This window comes from Humulus lupulus, chromosome 3, assembly GCF_963169125.1.
Source record: "Humulus lupulus chromosome 3, drHumLupu1.1, whole genome shotgun sequence".
NCBI classification, from domain to species: Eukaryota; Viridiplantae; Streptophyta; class Magnoliopsida; order Rosales; family Cannabaceae; genus Humulus; species Humulus lupulus.
The window spans coordinates 174,861,631-174,877,385 of record NC_084795.1 but is presented as its reverse complement, the minus strand read 5'-3'; the positions used below and the strand labels follow the sequence as shown (position 1 = coordinate 174,877,385).

The following is a 15,755-nucleotide window of genomic DNA, read 5'->3' as shown; positions in this document are numbered from 1 at the left end:
CAAGTAGTTTTAAATATTCAACATATTGAAAAGTTACTACTTCCAGCACAAAATATTGACGAGTTTAATTTTTTACATAATAACACGTCAAAATTTGAGTAGTTGCACACTCCTACAGTACTATTTGATAGGAAAAAAACATGCAATTAAAGTTGGTTCATTGTACCAGCCACAATGATCTGATCTTCACTTCCAATTCTACCAAAACCAACACACTCTATGTCTTCATTACAGACTGCAATGCAACATAATACAACAACATTCAATGTTAAATTGATAAACTAAGTCTGATTTAGTTCTTTGAAATTCAAAGTTAAGACATGAGTGAGTTATAGAGTAATAGTAGTAGTTATCATTACCAGATTCTACTTTTGCTTGCACAACTTCCAGGAGGTGCTCAATGGTAGTCTTTATTGTCATGTACCTAGGTGGTTCATACTACTTCCCTCTAAAATTAAACAAGAAATACAGAGAAAAAACTCAGAACCTGCATGCATTAATTTAAAGATCCAATCCTATGAAGCCACAAACAGAGAAAAACTCATAACCTGCATGCATAGGAAGGTCATGAAATTTCTAGGAAGTACGAAGCATAAATGTAGAAAGACGGCTCTGACGTACTAACCTGTACAGAAAATAAAAGTGTTACTCAATTATCAACACATAAAAAGCATAGAACAACAAGATTCAATTGCTACTGCAAAAGCAGAAAGCATAGAAACAAATGACCAAAACTCCAGACAAGAGAACTGCATGTACCATTAAACACCATTCTACATATAAAGAGCAGGTTAATTGCTAAGGCAATTGTTGATACGCAATTGCTGAACAATAACATACACAGCACAAAGTTCGTACACACAAAGAAGAGCAACAACTAAAAGTAAAAGAACAATATCAGCTCTTTTAGAAGTAAAATTCAGTGAAATGTGAGTGAAACTTTCTGAAGTCAGGTGGCTAGACATGAAAGTTAAAAGACTTCTTAAGAACATGGAATTGAAACTAGGAAAACAAAATCATTTAATCTTAAAAACTTGAAAGAATACATATAACCTTGCATAAGCATTTAAACTATTTTTATTATATTTCAAAGTAATGATAAATTACTATTAAAAATATTAATCATAATATGTTTTTTGGCTTTTAAATCTGACATTTTATTCTCTGCTGTGAGTACACTTGTATGAAATGTAAGAGCTGGCATGGAGTTTGCAATGATCTTTGTATACTACAGGAGAAAGACTTGAAGTGAAAAAAATGATAATCTAAAGATGCGAAATAGAGAAAGAGAGGGTTGTACTAGAGCGGAGAAACATTCTACTAGAAAGCCTATAACATAGCAATTCAACACATTCTCAATTTTCCCTCATTGGACCAATCTTTCAAAATAAAGAGTTGTCAGAACTACACACACTAAGTCTATGGTCTGATAGTTCCCAAGAGCAGAAAATTGCAATCTGATTGTGTTTCATTTTTGTTTGATACTATTATAAGACAACAAGTTCTGGTTCTTACATTATGGCCTAAAATTTTAAATCCAAAAATATGTTAATAACCTGATATATCCATGAATTAAACTATTGGTGAATCTCATCATCTAAAGCTCCACGAATGACCTTTAGCAGAACCTGTAAAATGCATGAAATTAGATAACAGATCAGAAGTCAAAACCATTCGAAGCTCTCTGCTAATTTGTTGTTTTCAAAGCTTATTATCATAAATTGGTCTGATAATTTTTTATAGAAAATAAATAATAATATATATATACATTGAACTGCAAGAAAGTGCTTACTGATCTTGAAACAACAGTTGGAGGAGCCCCATTAGGCCGGAAAATGTATGCCCCTGAAGCTTGCAAGTCAGGTCATTTTAAGTACTGAACGCATTGCTTGGACAAATTTGGGACTTGAATAACTCGACAACCATAGCACATGAAGTGCTTACCTGAGAATCAGAATCACTAGTGCTTGAACCATACCAGAGATATCTCTGTTGTATTGGTACATCAACCTTGTAATATATGACAATCAAATGAGCATTTTTTTAGCATGCAAATTTTTTTGTCAAGTCAGAGAAAAGAAATAAAAAAGTTCCTTACAGATATAAAATTGACATATAAACTTAAGTTAGCATTCCATTTTTAGTGCCCATTTGTGGTTGGCTTGCTTGATTTTATAATATGTAACTACTGGGTTAAGAAATTGACATCATTAACCTGGTGGAAATTGTGATTTTCAGACCATATTGGAGAGAGTATTCTATTCATTCAAATATTCTAATATATGATAATGTGAACTGAGCAAACATATACTTACCGATATTTTAACAATGTCAGTACGGGGCCAACCAAAGGGATTATATGCCACTACAACCTGAAATAGTATTAGTAATTAAGACAATGAAAAATTAAAAATCTCACCTTAGTATCCATTGAAGGGTAAGGAAATCTCAAAATTTTACCAAACTTTTCCCTTCTTGAATGTCTTCTTCTGTTGGTGGGCAGTAACTGATATTGAATAATTGACACTGTTTAAATCAATGTAAAGAAGATAAGGACAATGGAAATAAGTAGACCAGAAATAGCTGCATCATTCTAGAGAAATATGACGAATAGAGAAATTGAAAAGATTGAAGCAATTTCTATAGAAATATTGGGTTATAAGAGGCTACAAATACATATACATGAAGAGAAATACTACTCTCTCATGAAATAAATTAAAAATCATAACTGAGAAAAAGATAGATTCATTTACCTTTGAAAAGAAACTCTAAAATATTAATACAGAAATAATAACCTGAAACAAAAAAGAGGGTTTGAGAAATATATGGAAGGAGAGATTGTTAGTCATTGCTGGGTTCTTATTGTGTGGGAAGAAAATATCAAATATACATGAAGAATTTATTCAACAACCTGGAGTGCAAACTCCAAATAGATTTCAGGTAAAGAGGAGTGTCCTTCAATCAACGGACTCCCAATACGAGATTAGAGTCTTTAAAATTCTAGAAGGACTGAGTGATCTTATCACCAACGAAAAGATCAGGGGTAAAAGCTAATAGATCCATGAAAGCTACTTATTTTTAAGAATATTTACCAACCTCACACATGGTTCATATAAAATAAACTTACACTACAATATCTACAATTCAATTTATGTTTAAAAATTCAAGACCTTAAAGAAGCAATTAAACATACATAAATAAGGAAATGGTAATTGTACAAAGAACATATTTATAAGGGTTTGGAGTGGCATTATGATCACAAATAGTTATTATATTAGATGCATCACTTCCTTGTCTTGGAATGTTTAGGAAAAAATCATAATAATAAATAGCATAATTAACAAAAAGCTGGAACCACCACTGAAAGTATGTACACCAAATATCCCAAAAGAACGAAAATGAAACAAAATGTTGAGGCTAAGATACCAATGAAAATAAGAAACTACTTCTCCATGTGTAGAAATTATACATATTAATCAATCTCCAGAAAGAGCAACTAAAATTCACTCCAAATACCAGTAATTTTTATAGTACAATACCTGGCCGGTGTCAAACATATTGCAGATGAAAATGCCAAAATCTCTTTGAAGCCAAAAAATATCACAGTCTACTCCATGCATCACCTAATTCAGTTTACATATAATCATAAATTGCGGTGTTCTATGCTGAAAAGAGAAAAGAGGATGTTAGGAGATCAACCTTTCTCTTTGTTGGGTCCTTGAAAACTTCTCTAAGATATGGACCAATATGAATTCAGAGCTTCAGAGCATCTATTACAAAATCTTCAGTTCTTGGTTAGATTTCTATCAAACAAGTCAATCCTTGAAAAGAACGATATATTGATTATGTTCCAAATCAATCTAGATAAGAAAAATCAAAGTTAAAAAGAACAACATTAGCATATATTAGAATTTTTTTTTTTTTCTCATTTTTTGATGGGGGGCTTGGTTTGTCAAAAGTAGAAAATTGACTGAAAACATCTTGAATGATGGGGAGGATCACAACATGAAAGCTAATGGTGAAAAAAATGCCAACTTCAGCAAAATCATTGTTGTGATCAAAGGTTTACATGAAAAACAAGAAAGAAAATATATGATACATTATCGATAATAACAATTTAAGTATCGAGTTTCATAATAGACCATAAGCGAAAAGGCTTACACTTAAGTATGAGTTTCGTATTATATCATGAGCGGTAAATGCTTACACTTTAAAATGTTTAGTTTTCTATAATTCAACATTGTTCATATCAAATCCATTTCAAAGGATCCTTCATTCTCCAATTCAAGAAACAGATCATCCACAAAGAAGAAAATGAAACTGCAACTTTGCCACAAAGACAAAGCAAACAGTCTTGAATGGCTTTAGTAATATCTTACTGCAAATTCATTTACAGCACGCAGCTTAGCAGCTAGGTTCTTTAAATCTTTTACTTCCTCTACAAACTTGAACAGTGTAGACTCAACTGGAGTTGGTTTTATTGGCTCAATATGCAGAATATCACTATCTTTGTAGTGATGTATTCGAGAGATCTGTACTCTCCATAAGTTAATCTCACTCAATACAATTCATGCATACCCAACTACAAAATTTATCACCTACTTTTTCCTCCTACTAACAAATTTCTCACATTTCTCATTTGATAATTTCAAAAAATAATTTATCTGTGTATAACAATTATCAGAGAATAGATTCCTCACCTATTACATAAGAAATTAGTGAATTCAAGTTTGTACATATTATTTGTTCTTGTTTTAATTCATTTCTGCAAAACAATATTAAAACTATACAAGGTGTCCTCATAGATATTTTAAAATCTAGTCTATGCATGTAGACTATTCCAAGTGTGCCCTCATACTTTCTTCCACCATCCAAAGAAAGTATATTTATAGTTTTATCTATATACATTTGTAGTTGTGAGTAGTGGGGCCACATTCATTAACAAGTAGTAATATAGGCCATGTTATTACAATAATATAAAATGCTCATCTCATATGGATACACTCTATTATGCTCTATATTATTATGTATGTAAAACATTAAACATGCAGTTTACTTTATCTAAGCCAATAAGCTACCGAGAACAAGAAGCATGTATGTGTGCCTTCAATTAGTTTGGTCATTATTGACAGTGCCTTTAAGTTATTTTCCCTTATATTTATACTATATTCACACTTTAATAGATATATGAAGAATGGAAAAAAATAAACATGCTCTGTTTTTCAACTCATCGATGCATTTCTCTTCTTATTAAAGAATAATAGGGCACCTACAACAATACATGAGTTTAATTATATATATCAGGAGGTCTATCGCTCACTCATATGCGATTCCATTTCACTATATCTATTTCACGTATGTGACTAATTATATGAGCAATTAAATTGTATAGTGAATTCAATCGACTTAATTGTTTACTTTTTCTATTATTTTCTTTAAAGTAAATGACTAGAGCATAAATTATTCATTGACAAGTTATGAAGCTCGTATGGGCCAAGAGATCAAAACCCATTTATGTCTACAGTATTACAAATAAATAAATATATTTGCTAGACATTCGAATAAAAAAGCTGCAACAACTACAGTCAAGATTGAGAAAACTAGAACCTTCGGTGCAGCCTCAGTGATTTGGTAAGCATCAATAGTAACACCCACCAACCACAAGCCAAGGAAAACAACCTGAAACCAAAAACCCAAAAGCGAAGAAAAGAAAAAAAAACCAGCCACCATATTCAGAAAAAAAATTTACAGAAATAAAACTTAAAAGAATGAGAAAGACCATAACAACCAACTAGAAATAATGGCAGCCAAGAAGAGACCAAAGGAAAGTAACTAGGGTTCAATCAAGGCAGACAACAAGAGAAACACAATCTCTTTATCCTCTATAGAATGTGTAGAGATGGAGATTAGAGGAAGCCTAGAGTCTTGTATTAAAGTGTGAACAAGAAGTGAAAACATAAAACCCTTATTTTTAACAAATACATGACAATAATGAACAAAATAAAAAGTTAGAGAGATGACTTACCCAAAGCAAAGAGAGAGTGCCTTCAGGAGAGAGACAAATGCAGGAGAAGGTACATGGAATATAGGAAAGAGTAACTCAGAATGATGATAGTTGATAGATGGGGAAGAATACGAGAGAGAGATAGATAAATAGGAAAGATTGATTCCAAGAAGAAAAAAAAAGTATTAGTAGATAGACTATTTTCTAATTCCAAAATAACCCAAAGAAAAAAAGTTGGCGCCTCTTGAATTACTTGGGCGGGCTTTCTCCCAAAAGTGTTGCCTCTCCTTCACTAACATTCAATATATTATAATACTTTTTAGATAGTCTTATATTTATGTGTTATGGAAATACATATTTGGTATAGTGTGAGACAGTATCTCTATGCCTCGGTGGTAGGCAGTCTAATGTATGCAATGTTGTGCACTAGACCTAACATCTTTTATGCAGTAGGGATAGTCATCAATTATCAATCCAATCCTAGATTGAGTCATTGGACATTAATAAAGAATATTCTCAAGTATCTCAGACATACTAGAGATTACATTCTTGTGTATTCAGGGGGAGACTTAAACCCCACTGGATATACTGATTCTGATTTTCAATCAGACGAAGATAGTCAAAAGTCGACATCTGGATCAGTTTTCGCACTTGGAGGAGGTGCTGTAGTTCAGAGAAGTATTAAACAATCTAGTATTACAGATTCCATCATGGAAGCCGAATACATAGCAGCTAAAGAGGTTGTGTGGCTCAGGAAGTTCCATATTGATCTGGATGTTGTTCTAAGCATGGATAAGCCACTTGTTCTGTACTGTGATAGCATTGGGGCAGTAGCTAATTCAAAGCAACCCAGAAGTCCCAAGACGGGAAAGCAAATCGAGAGGAAATATCACTTGATCCGAGAATTAGTCAACCGAGAAGATGTTACTGTCTTGAAGATTGCCTCTTAAGATAATCATCCAGATCCATTCAAAAAGACTTTAGCTATTAAATCTTTTTCGGGTCATGTAAGAAGCATGGGGTTAAGGGAAATGCCTCACTTGCTTTAGGGCTAGAGGGATTGTTGGAAATTGTGTCATTAAAGCAATTGTAGTTGGCAATGGTTTTATTGAAATGAATAAATGAATTGAATTATTCTGTATATGTGGCTTATATACTATATTATTGTTCATAATATTAAGTAAATATCATAAAGTTCCCAAGTTAATCTACGTGGTCTCAATCTCGTATTAGTATGAGAGAGTCGATATTGAAATAATGGCCTTAAATTTTTCGCAGTAAAATAAAGTTGTGGAATCTTTAGATTAATAACTACTAGTACGGTCCACTAGTATTATGAATACATGTGACTAAGATCCAGGTTACTAGTGTAGTAGGACACTTTAGTGGATGTACTTTGAATACTGAGAGTATGTAGAACTAGACCAGATGTGATTTGATAATACTTGTTTAAATACCGTTTCATAGTATTATAAAACACAACAACTGATGATCATATACAAAATGATCTAAATCCTGAAGTTACTATGAACTCTTATATATGTCATTTGATCCTTTGATTCATGCGTTACAGTTTGTTAGAATGATCAGGCTAAGAACTATTGTTTTGGGTACTCAATGATGTATATGGCTGGGGACATAGCTTAACTGATATGGAATCAATACCTTCTTATTGATTGAATGATGGTTCCCTATTGGGTTGGCTTTTGGAACTGAAAATGTTATTGACGTCAAATTCATAATCAGATTATGAATCATCAATAGAGGATTAATTTGTATGTAATGATTATATCAATGGACACTTTATGGTTACAATAAAGTACTCAGTAAATGTATGTCTTTAATTCTCAAGAGTCCAATCTCATAATTAAAGTGGATCAATCATGAGATTATTGAATCAAAGAGTTTTGTTTAATAATCTTTTATTTATTGGAATATAGGTACATCGGTCCCCGAGGCGGCTCTATCAACATTATTCAAGGTAAAGAGTTGATACAAGGGTCATACTGTAAATGGGTTATTTGAGAGAATATTTATTCTTCAAAATAAATATACAATTATATGATAATTGAAGTTGTACAGTTTATTATTGCATTAATGCAATTTTTCGAAATTATATTGAAATAAAAGAAGTTGATTTTATTAATTATTTTATTTAAGTAATAAGTGATAAATATGGATAGTCAAAATTGATTTTGATTAATATATTTATTTAATTAATAATAAGATGATAATGAAAATTCAAATTTTGCATTTTGAATTTTGAAATTTAAGTTGTTATCTTGTCCTTAAAAAGATGATACTTTATTTGAATATCTAATTACTAATTAATTAAAATAAAAATGATTGAAAAATCCAATCCCCTTATTTTATCGAGGTGTTACAAGCATAGGGCTTCCTGGACTGCCCTATGCGTGTACCACTACTGATGGTGATTAGTTATTGGTTTTTTTATTTTATTTAATTAATCAATAAAATATTTTGATTTTTTTAAAATGGAATATAAGAATTTGTCTTTAATTATCATTTATTTTATTATTATTAAGATGATCAATTTTATTTGATTATTATTATTATGATAATAATACCTTTATATTCTATATGATAAAAAATAGGAGAACAATAGTTTTACAAGAACATTCAGAAAAACTGATCACCTTTTCTCACAAAAGATAAACCTTTCTATCTAGCCTATAATCAAGAGTCTCGCGTGTTGAGAATAATTATGAATCATAAATTTGATTCAACCACCACCCGTTGTGTGCCAACATTGTTCCTCATCCACCGCTGCCAGTATGACGAAGAATATCGGGCCACCTTGTCGTCCTGTGTGGAGGTCAACCATGAAAATCAAGAGGATCTTAGCTCTTTCTACCCCGAAAGCATAATAGTACCACGATTCCTTCGATTGTGTTTGTCTCCATCGAAGACTTCCAAATTAACACCCAGAGTGTCTCGATATTACAGTAGCACCAAAATCACTTTGATCGCCGAAATCCTTTGGAAATTCATCGCTCTAGCAACCAGCCCAATCAAAAGTGACATTATGATATAGAAAACATGATGTACTAAAAATGAAAATGATATAGTCTCGATTTTTCGTGTTGCAACACCTACCGTGAACTATATGAAACCAATGACCAACCTCGTGGTCGACCAAATCCGAGATGGCCATTGGTCATGGTTGTTACTTCATACAACATGCAGCTGAGTTGGGCCCAAATGTAGCATATTTTAGTGGAATTTACATGTTGTACAACTTTTTTTAATTATCTTTTTAAATGGAAATTTTGAATTTATATTGTTTGTATGGATTTTTTTTTATTTTTGTAAATATATGGTATTTAAATTACCATAAAAAAGATAAATTAAAAATAAAGCCATAGTTTGTGGCATATTTAATTTCTATTAGTTATAAGGCATTTTGGTCATTGTCATTTAAGTTTTTTTAAATTTCAAAAACAGTAAATGTTTCCACGTTTGCGTTTTTACCACGATTCCATATTTGTTCTTCTTCCTCTAATTTAATTTCTAAAATAAAAAAAAATGTTGAAAAGTTCAATCGTTTCTTCTCAAAGATTCTTTCGGCACCATTGTTTCTTTTTATCTTCCATTTTCATTTTAGAAAGGCTCTCCATTGCAACTAATATTTGTCGTTCTTAGTTGCTCCTCTTCATTGTTGATCATTGGTTTGTTGTTTTTTTTTGTGTTGCCTCACTCCGTCAACTTTCGAACATTATTACGAGTGTCATTTTTCTTGGGTAAGTTTCATTATGTGATAATCTGCATAAAGTTTATCTGCACTTCTACTAATTTTTCTTTATTATGTTCGCTTATGCATGTCTTTTTTTTTCTTTCTTTTTGTTTTATAGTGTTCTAGTTTTTGCTTTGTATTTGTACTGGTTTGTATCTTACTCTTATTTTCAGTTTTCCTTTGATGGTTGTTGTTTTTGGATTATAAAATTTTGTGTCTCATTTGCTTCAGTTCAACGACCATTATTACTAGTTAGGTTTGTCATTCCTTCATTTGCTTCAGGTCCAGTGCCATTTTCATTGGGGCTGCGAAAATACAGAGGGGAAAATAAGAGAAGAAGAGGAAGGAAGAGAGAGGAAGAAGATCTATGGTGGTGAGTTAAATTAGTTCATGGCTTTCTATTCTCTTCTATCTCTTGACACTAATCTAGGATTTGTGTTTTTTATGAGGTTGAACACATTCAAAGGAAGGGTTCTTATTTCATAGGTACTCTAATTAGTTAACTAGATCAAGAGGTAAGGAATTATGTGTGGGGGTTTGATTTTTCTTTTCTTCTAATCTCTATCATTTACGAATGTTAGGGTTTATTGTTATGCATGTGTTGATTGCTTTGTGATTTTGTGATTGGTGGTTTCATGGGAAAGCATGTTTGATTGGTAGTAGTTATTTTACACAAAGGATATGTTTTGTTTTGATACTCTTGTTTTTCGTAATAGAATTGATGGTTGTTTTGGAAAATGAAGATGAAAGTTTGATGAATATATGTTTTGGTATCATTGGATATTGGTGGTTATATTGAGCATGAAATAGTTTTGTGTTATCTATTTATTGTTCTTATGTCATGATTTTATTTATGATTTGATGATTTGGAATGACAAGCATGTTAGGATTCAATTCTTTAATTTTTTTAAGTTATGATTTGATGTTGGTATATTGAAGTTGTGTTGATGTTTAAGTTAATCTTGATGCCTTGATTCTATGAAGGATAATGCAAGTTTTGGTATTAGAAACATGTTAGGTTTGAATCTTGTAATTATGATAAAATTTGATGTATGTTACCATGCTATAGGTTACGATCAACTGGAGTGTACTGGGTTCGAATTGTTGTTTTAATTTTTTTTTAATTCGCTTTTGATGTGTTGGATAAAAAGCATGATAAATTTTGGGAATTATTTTATTAAATTGTTATGTGTATAATTCGGCCAAAGGTATTAAAAAATGTTTTAGTGTTTGTTTTGTTTCATTATTGTTATCTTGAATTATTGAGGAATAAGCATGTTAAGTTTTTCGTATCTTTTGTTATTTCATGATATATGTTTCGCCCATGAGTATATTTTAGTTTAAGGTCGTTTTGAATATGGTGATAAGTCTAGCATGCTTTGTATATGAAATTGAGGTGTTCAAAGTATGGGGACCATGTTAAAGTTATTTATGTGTTGTTGGAAAGTTTATAAGTGTCCTTAATTTTATGTGTTTGCTGAATTTTATTTTTAGTATGTTAATTAGCAAGCATGAGTAAAAATGTGAGTAAGTTCCATTCCATGAATTCATGAGAAATGTTAATGATAAAAAGAAGTTATTTTATATATTTTATTTTCTAATTCCTTTAAGAAAATCCATTATTATATGAATTGGTATGCTTAAAAGAGAAAAGAAAGCAAAAGAGTTGCATGCTGATTTTTTGTTTTAAAAGTTAAGAGAATTGCAAGCATATGAATGTAATAGTAATTTTACACCATAAAGCTATAAGATTATTAACAAGTTTTGAATTTATATGAATACCATGATTTTATGTGGTTATGTGTTCTAGAAAGAGAATTAAAAAGATTTCATATTTTATTTTTAATTTAGAAAAAAAGAATTTGTTTCTTATTTTATTACTAAAATTTGAAAGCATGATTAAAAATTTACCATTATTTTGAAATATGGTTTCAATAATGAGTTCTTGATCATTAATTTTTTTTATGCCTATTGTTAAATTAAAAAATAATTAGTTTGTGATTTTGAATGGGATTTTAGAATTAAATCTTAATGCATGTTGTTGGAGTGATTTTAAGATGACTAATGGTAGCAAGCATACTAGGAAGTGAATAAGTAATTAATTTAAAAGTTTAATCAAGATTGCTGAATTTTTGTAAAATCGTCATGAAATAAAGAGCATGATAATTCCAACGTTGACATAGTTTTCAAGAATGGTCCCACGTATGTTTTCAAGAATGGTCCCACGTATGCATGTTTCATGCAAAATGTATTTTTACGCAAAATTATATGTTGTTTGAGTAAGTCTAAGGTCCTTGTTTGAAGACAATTAAGATTGTTATGTGTAATGACACTATTTTCCATGATTTTATGTGTAATATGCAAGCATGGTTTTATGTATGAATTATATGCTAGAATCTAGAAAGTGATGTAACTTGTGATGAGATAGGTGCCACGTGTGCATGACCCATGCGCACGTGGGTTATGTTTGACGCGTTCATGTATTTACATGATATTAAGACAAGTATTTGATTGTTATTATAGGCTCGTTGTGAAGTTGTCCAACTCTTTATATTGCTTGGACTTGAGGTGAGGAAGTTAGCTAGTGTTCTTATGCAAATATGTTGAACTATATGAGACACCAAGTTATGAGATAAGTTGTTATGTATGTATGTATGTATGTATATATGTATGTATGTATGTATTGTATATGTATGGAAAGTAGAGTGTTGTTAGCATGCTGAAATGCGACAGAGCAAATGAGTTACTAAGGTACGACATAAATCATTGGGCAGATGCGCCAAGTGGCAAACGAGGGAAAGCAGAGGATTTACCGGGCTATTCTTTACTGGTTACCTCATATAACTGTTTTCTTTATTTGTTATGATGAATTTTTTAGATAAAGTGTATGAGATTATGAAATGTCTATGTTATGCCATTTTATGTTTATGTACCTTGAAAATAGTTTTGCATTGTAATTATGTGAATTGTTGTTCTTGTTTGTATTTCTTTACTAGACTTTTAGCTAACCCCTTTACTTATCCCCTTTCAGGTAGGTGATATGTTTTCTGATTGGCACGCATGGTGATTTGGGGCATTCTATAGACAAAGTATGTATGTCGTGGAGTGTGAATGGACAAAAACTGATCTAGAAACATGGATGAACATTTTTATGATTTTTATTACGTTTAATGATATTTGAGTGGCACTTTGCAATTTATTTTTAAAATTGCATGAAAAACAATATATTTTGATTTAGACAAATGAGCTCATATTGCATGTTTTAATAAGGCCCTGCTGAACCTTTTGAAGAATTGTTGTATTTTTCTAAATAAGCATCGATTAGTTGTCTTTTGCAAATGATCGTTGAAAAGGGCATTAACATAGGGACACTGCTTTTGCCCCTATGGGGAAGGACTTTTTTTTTTTGGTGTGTGGAAAAATTATAACCTATTTTTTTTTATATAATAGTACAAAATGTACTTATAACAGACATCCAACTTGTTTTTTTGGGAAATAATGAATAATTTATGGTGCCGAAAACAGAGTTCAAATAGTATGTTTTAGACGAGTATAAAAAAACATGCACTCTGTTTTTGATATTGTAAATTATTCAGAATTTTCCATTAATTTGTGGGATGCCTCCTATAACTGCAATGTATATCATCAAATAAAAATTTGGGTTATAATTTTAACACATGCCAAAATTAGAGATACCTCTACCAGTAAAGACAAAAATGATTCTCCTACCTAAGAAAACTCCTATATAAATATATATGATCTTAGGTAGGGGCATCATTGTAAGGTTATTTATATTTTCAGCATGTGGAGAAATTATAACACAATTTTATTTTATATGACACTGTACATACTAGTTATAGCAGACATCCCACTAATTAGGATTCAAATAGACTATTTTATGCACAACCAGGCATGAGTGCAACTTACTATTTGAACCCTTATTTGGGCACCATAAATTGTTCAGAAATTTTTGAAATCTAGTGGGATGCCTACTATAACTATTATGTACATCTCATATTAATATAATTGGGTTATAATTTCTCTAGGTAATGAAAATAGATACTTTCCATGATGCCCCTACTTAAGAATATCTATCTATATATATATATATTGGGAGCTGCTTGTGTAGAGACATTTCTATTTTTGGCACAAGGAGAAATTAGAACCCACAATATATATAAATATATATATATATAACAATGTACATGATAGTTATAGCTTGCATCCCACCAATTTTTAAAAATATCCGAATAGTTTACAGTACGAGAATCACGGTTCAAATAGTCTATTTTATACACGTATAAAAAAAATCAAGCACACATGCAACTGATTATTTGAACTCTTATTTTGACGACATAATTATTCTAAATCTCTCGAAAACCGTTGGGATATCTGCTAAAACTATAATCTACACTGTCATATAAAAAAATTTGTTATAATTTCATTATGTGTCAAAAACAAAAATACTCCTAGGTACTGACAAAAATGGTCATCCTACATAAAAAATTCCCTATATTTATTAGATATGTATATATACATATATAATTTGAATTATTCACGTACTGTACATAACTAAATGTTGAGAAATTCTTAGTTTGCAATGATCACTAATGACAACTACCAGATTGAGAAAGTCCCTGTCTACACCACCAGACCAGACCTCCAATCACCACCCGTTGTGCTCCACCAGTCTTCGTCATCCAGCCCTGCTAGTATGACGAAGAATATCGCAGCACTTTGTCCTCCTGTGTAGAGGTCCACCTTGAAAATCAAGAGGATCTTGGCTCTTTCTACCCCATAAGCATAATAATACCAAGATTCTTTGATTGGTGTTTGTCTCCATTGACGACTTCAAAAGTAACACGTAGAGTGTCTCGATAATACAGTGGACCCATAAATCATTGTGGCTCTTATTCCTTCAGCTGTCTTGAGGCATAGGCTATCACCTTGTCATTTTGCATCAGCACACAACCAAAACCTTGCTTGGATGCATCATAGATGTAATGTTCCAAATTTCCTAATGTGGCTTAATGCAATTATGCAATTATGTGATTTTATGCATGATTATGTGAATTATATTATAATATGATTATAATTGCATGCATGTGGGCCCACTTCTTATTAGAAGGGCATTTTCATAATTTTGACTTGTTAAGGGCATAATTGTATATTTATGTGCATGTTTGTGATTTATGGGTGAGACCACATTATTATGTGGATTTGTTCGAGCTATTCAACATGAGACGATCCTAGGATGCAAGTTAGCAGTTTTGTCCTAACGGGATTAATTACTGGGCTCGGGGTAAGCCTGGGGGTAATTTGATGATTAGTACATTACCAAAAATGAACGGGTAATGGGATATGATTTAATAACTATTTGAGAATATTGGGTGTAACCGTAATTAGAGGATGTTAATTATAATTTACGAGATAAGTGGGAAACGACAGTTTTTCCCTTGGGTGGTTGTGAAGGTTTTAAGTGGCCCTAGGGGTAGTTTGGTCATTTTGACCATGGGATAAGCTTAAGATAAGTAGGCTGTAGAAGGAAGTAGCCAGCCAAAACAGAGTCTCTTTCTATCTCTCTCATTCTCGATCATCTCTCTCTCTCGGGTTGGAATTTTGAAGCTGAACTTGAGGATTCAATTTGAGAATTAAGGCTTAAGAGTTTAAGGTTGAATTACTGCTGCTGGAAGAGGTTTAATTCGTGATTGAGGTAAGGTTCTTTAGCTTGAATTATGGGGTTTTACTCTGTTTTTAGTTTGGTTGAAAGCTTGGTAGTTTGATTGGATAATTGGATATGTGGGGATGTTCTTGGTGATTGAAGCCTTGGGTTTTGTTGTGAAACTTGTGGGTATGTTGTGTTGATGCTTGGTTTTGATTTTGAGATTGGTTTGGTGTGGTTTTGGTTGGATTTGAATTGAGAATTAGGCAGGGGAGCTGGGTTCGTGGGGTTAGGTCGCAATTGAGTTCATGTAAGTCTCGACTTGGACCCATTCT

General features: G+C 31.7%; 1 long non-coding RNA gene across 1 annotated transcript; it reads right to left on the bottom strand.

Annotated features, from left to right (window-relative positions):
* Positions 1-3,250: 3,250 nt before the first annotated feature.
* Positions 3,251-4,843, bottom strand: LOC133821447 (uncharacterized). Its single transcript, XR_009887585.1, has 2 exons — positions 3,700-4,843; positions 3,251-3,623 (listed from the first exon to the last, which is right to left on the bottom strand). It is a non-coding gene; the product is annotated as an uncharacterized LOC133821447 (long non-coding RNA).
* Positions 4,844-15,755: the final 10,912 nt, after the last annotated feature.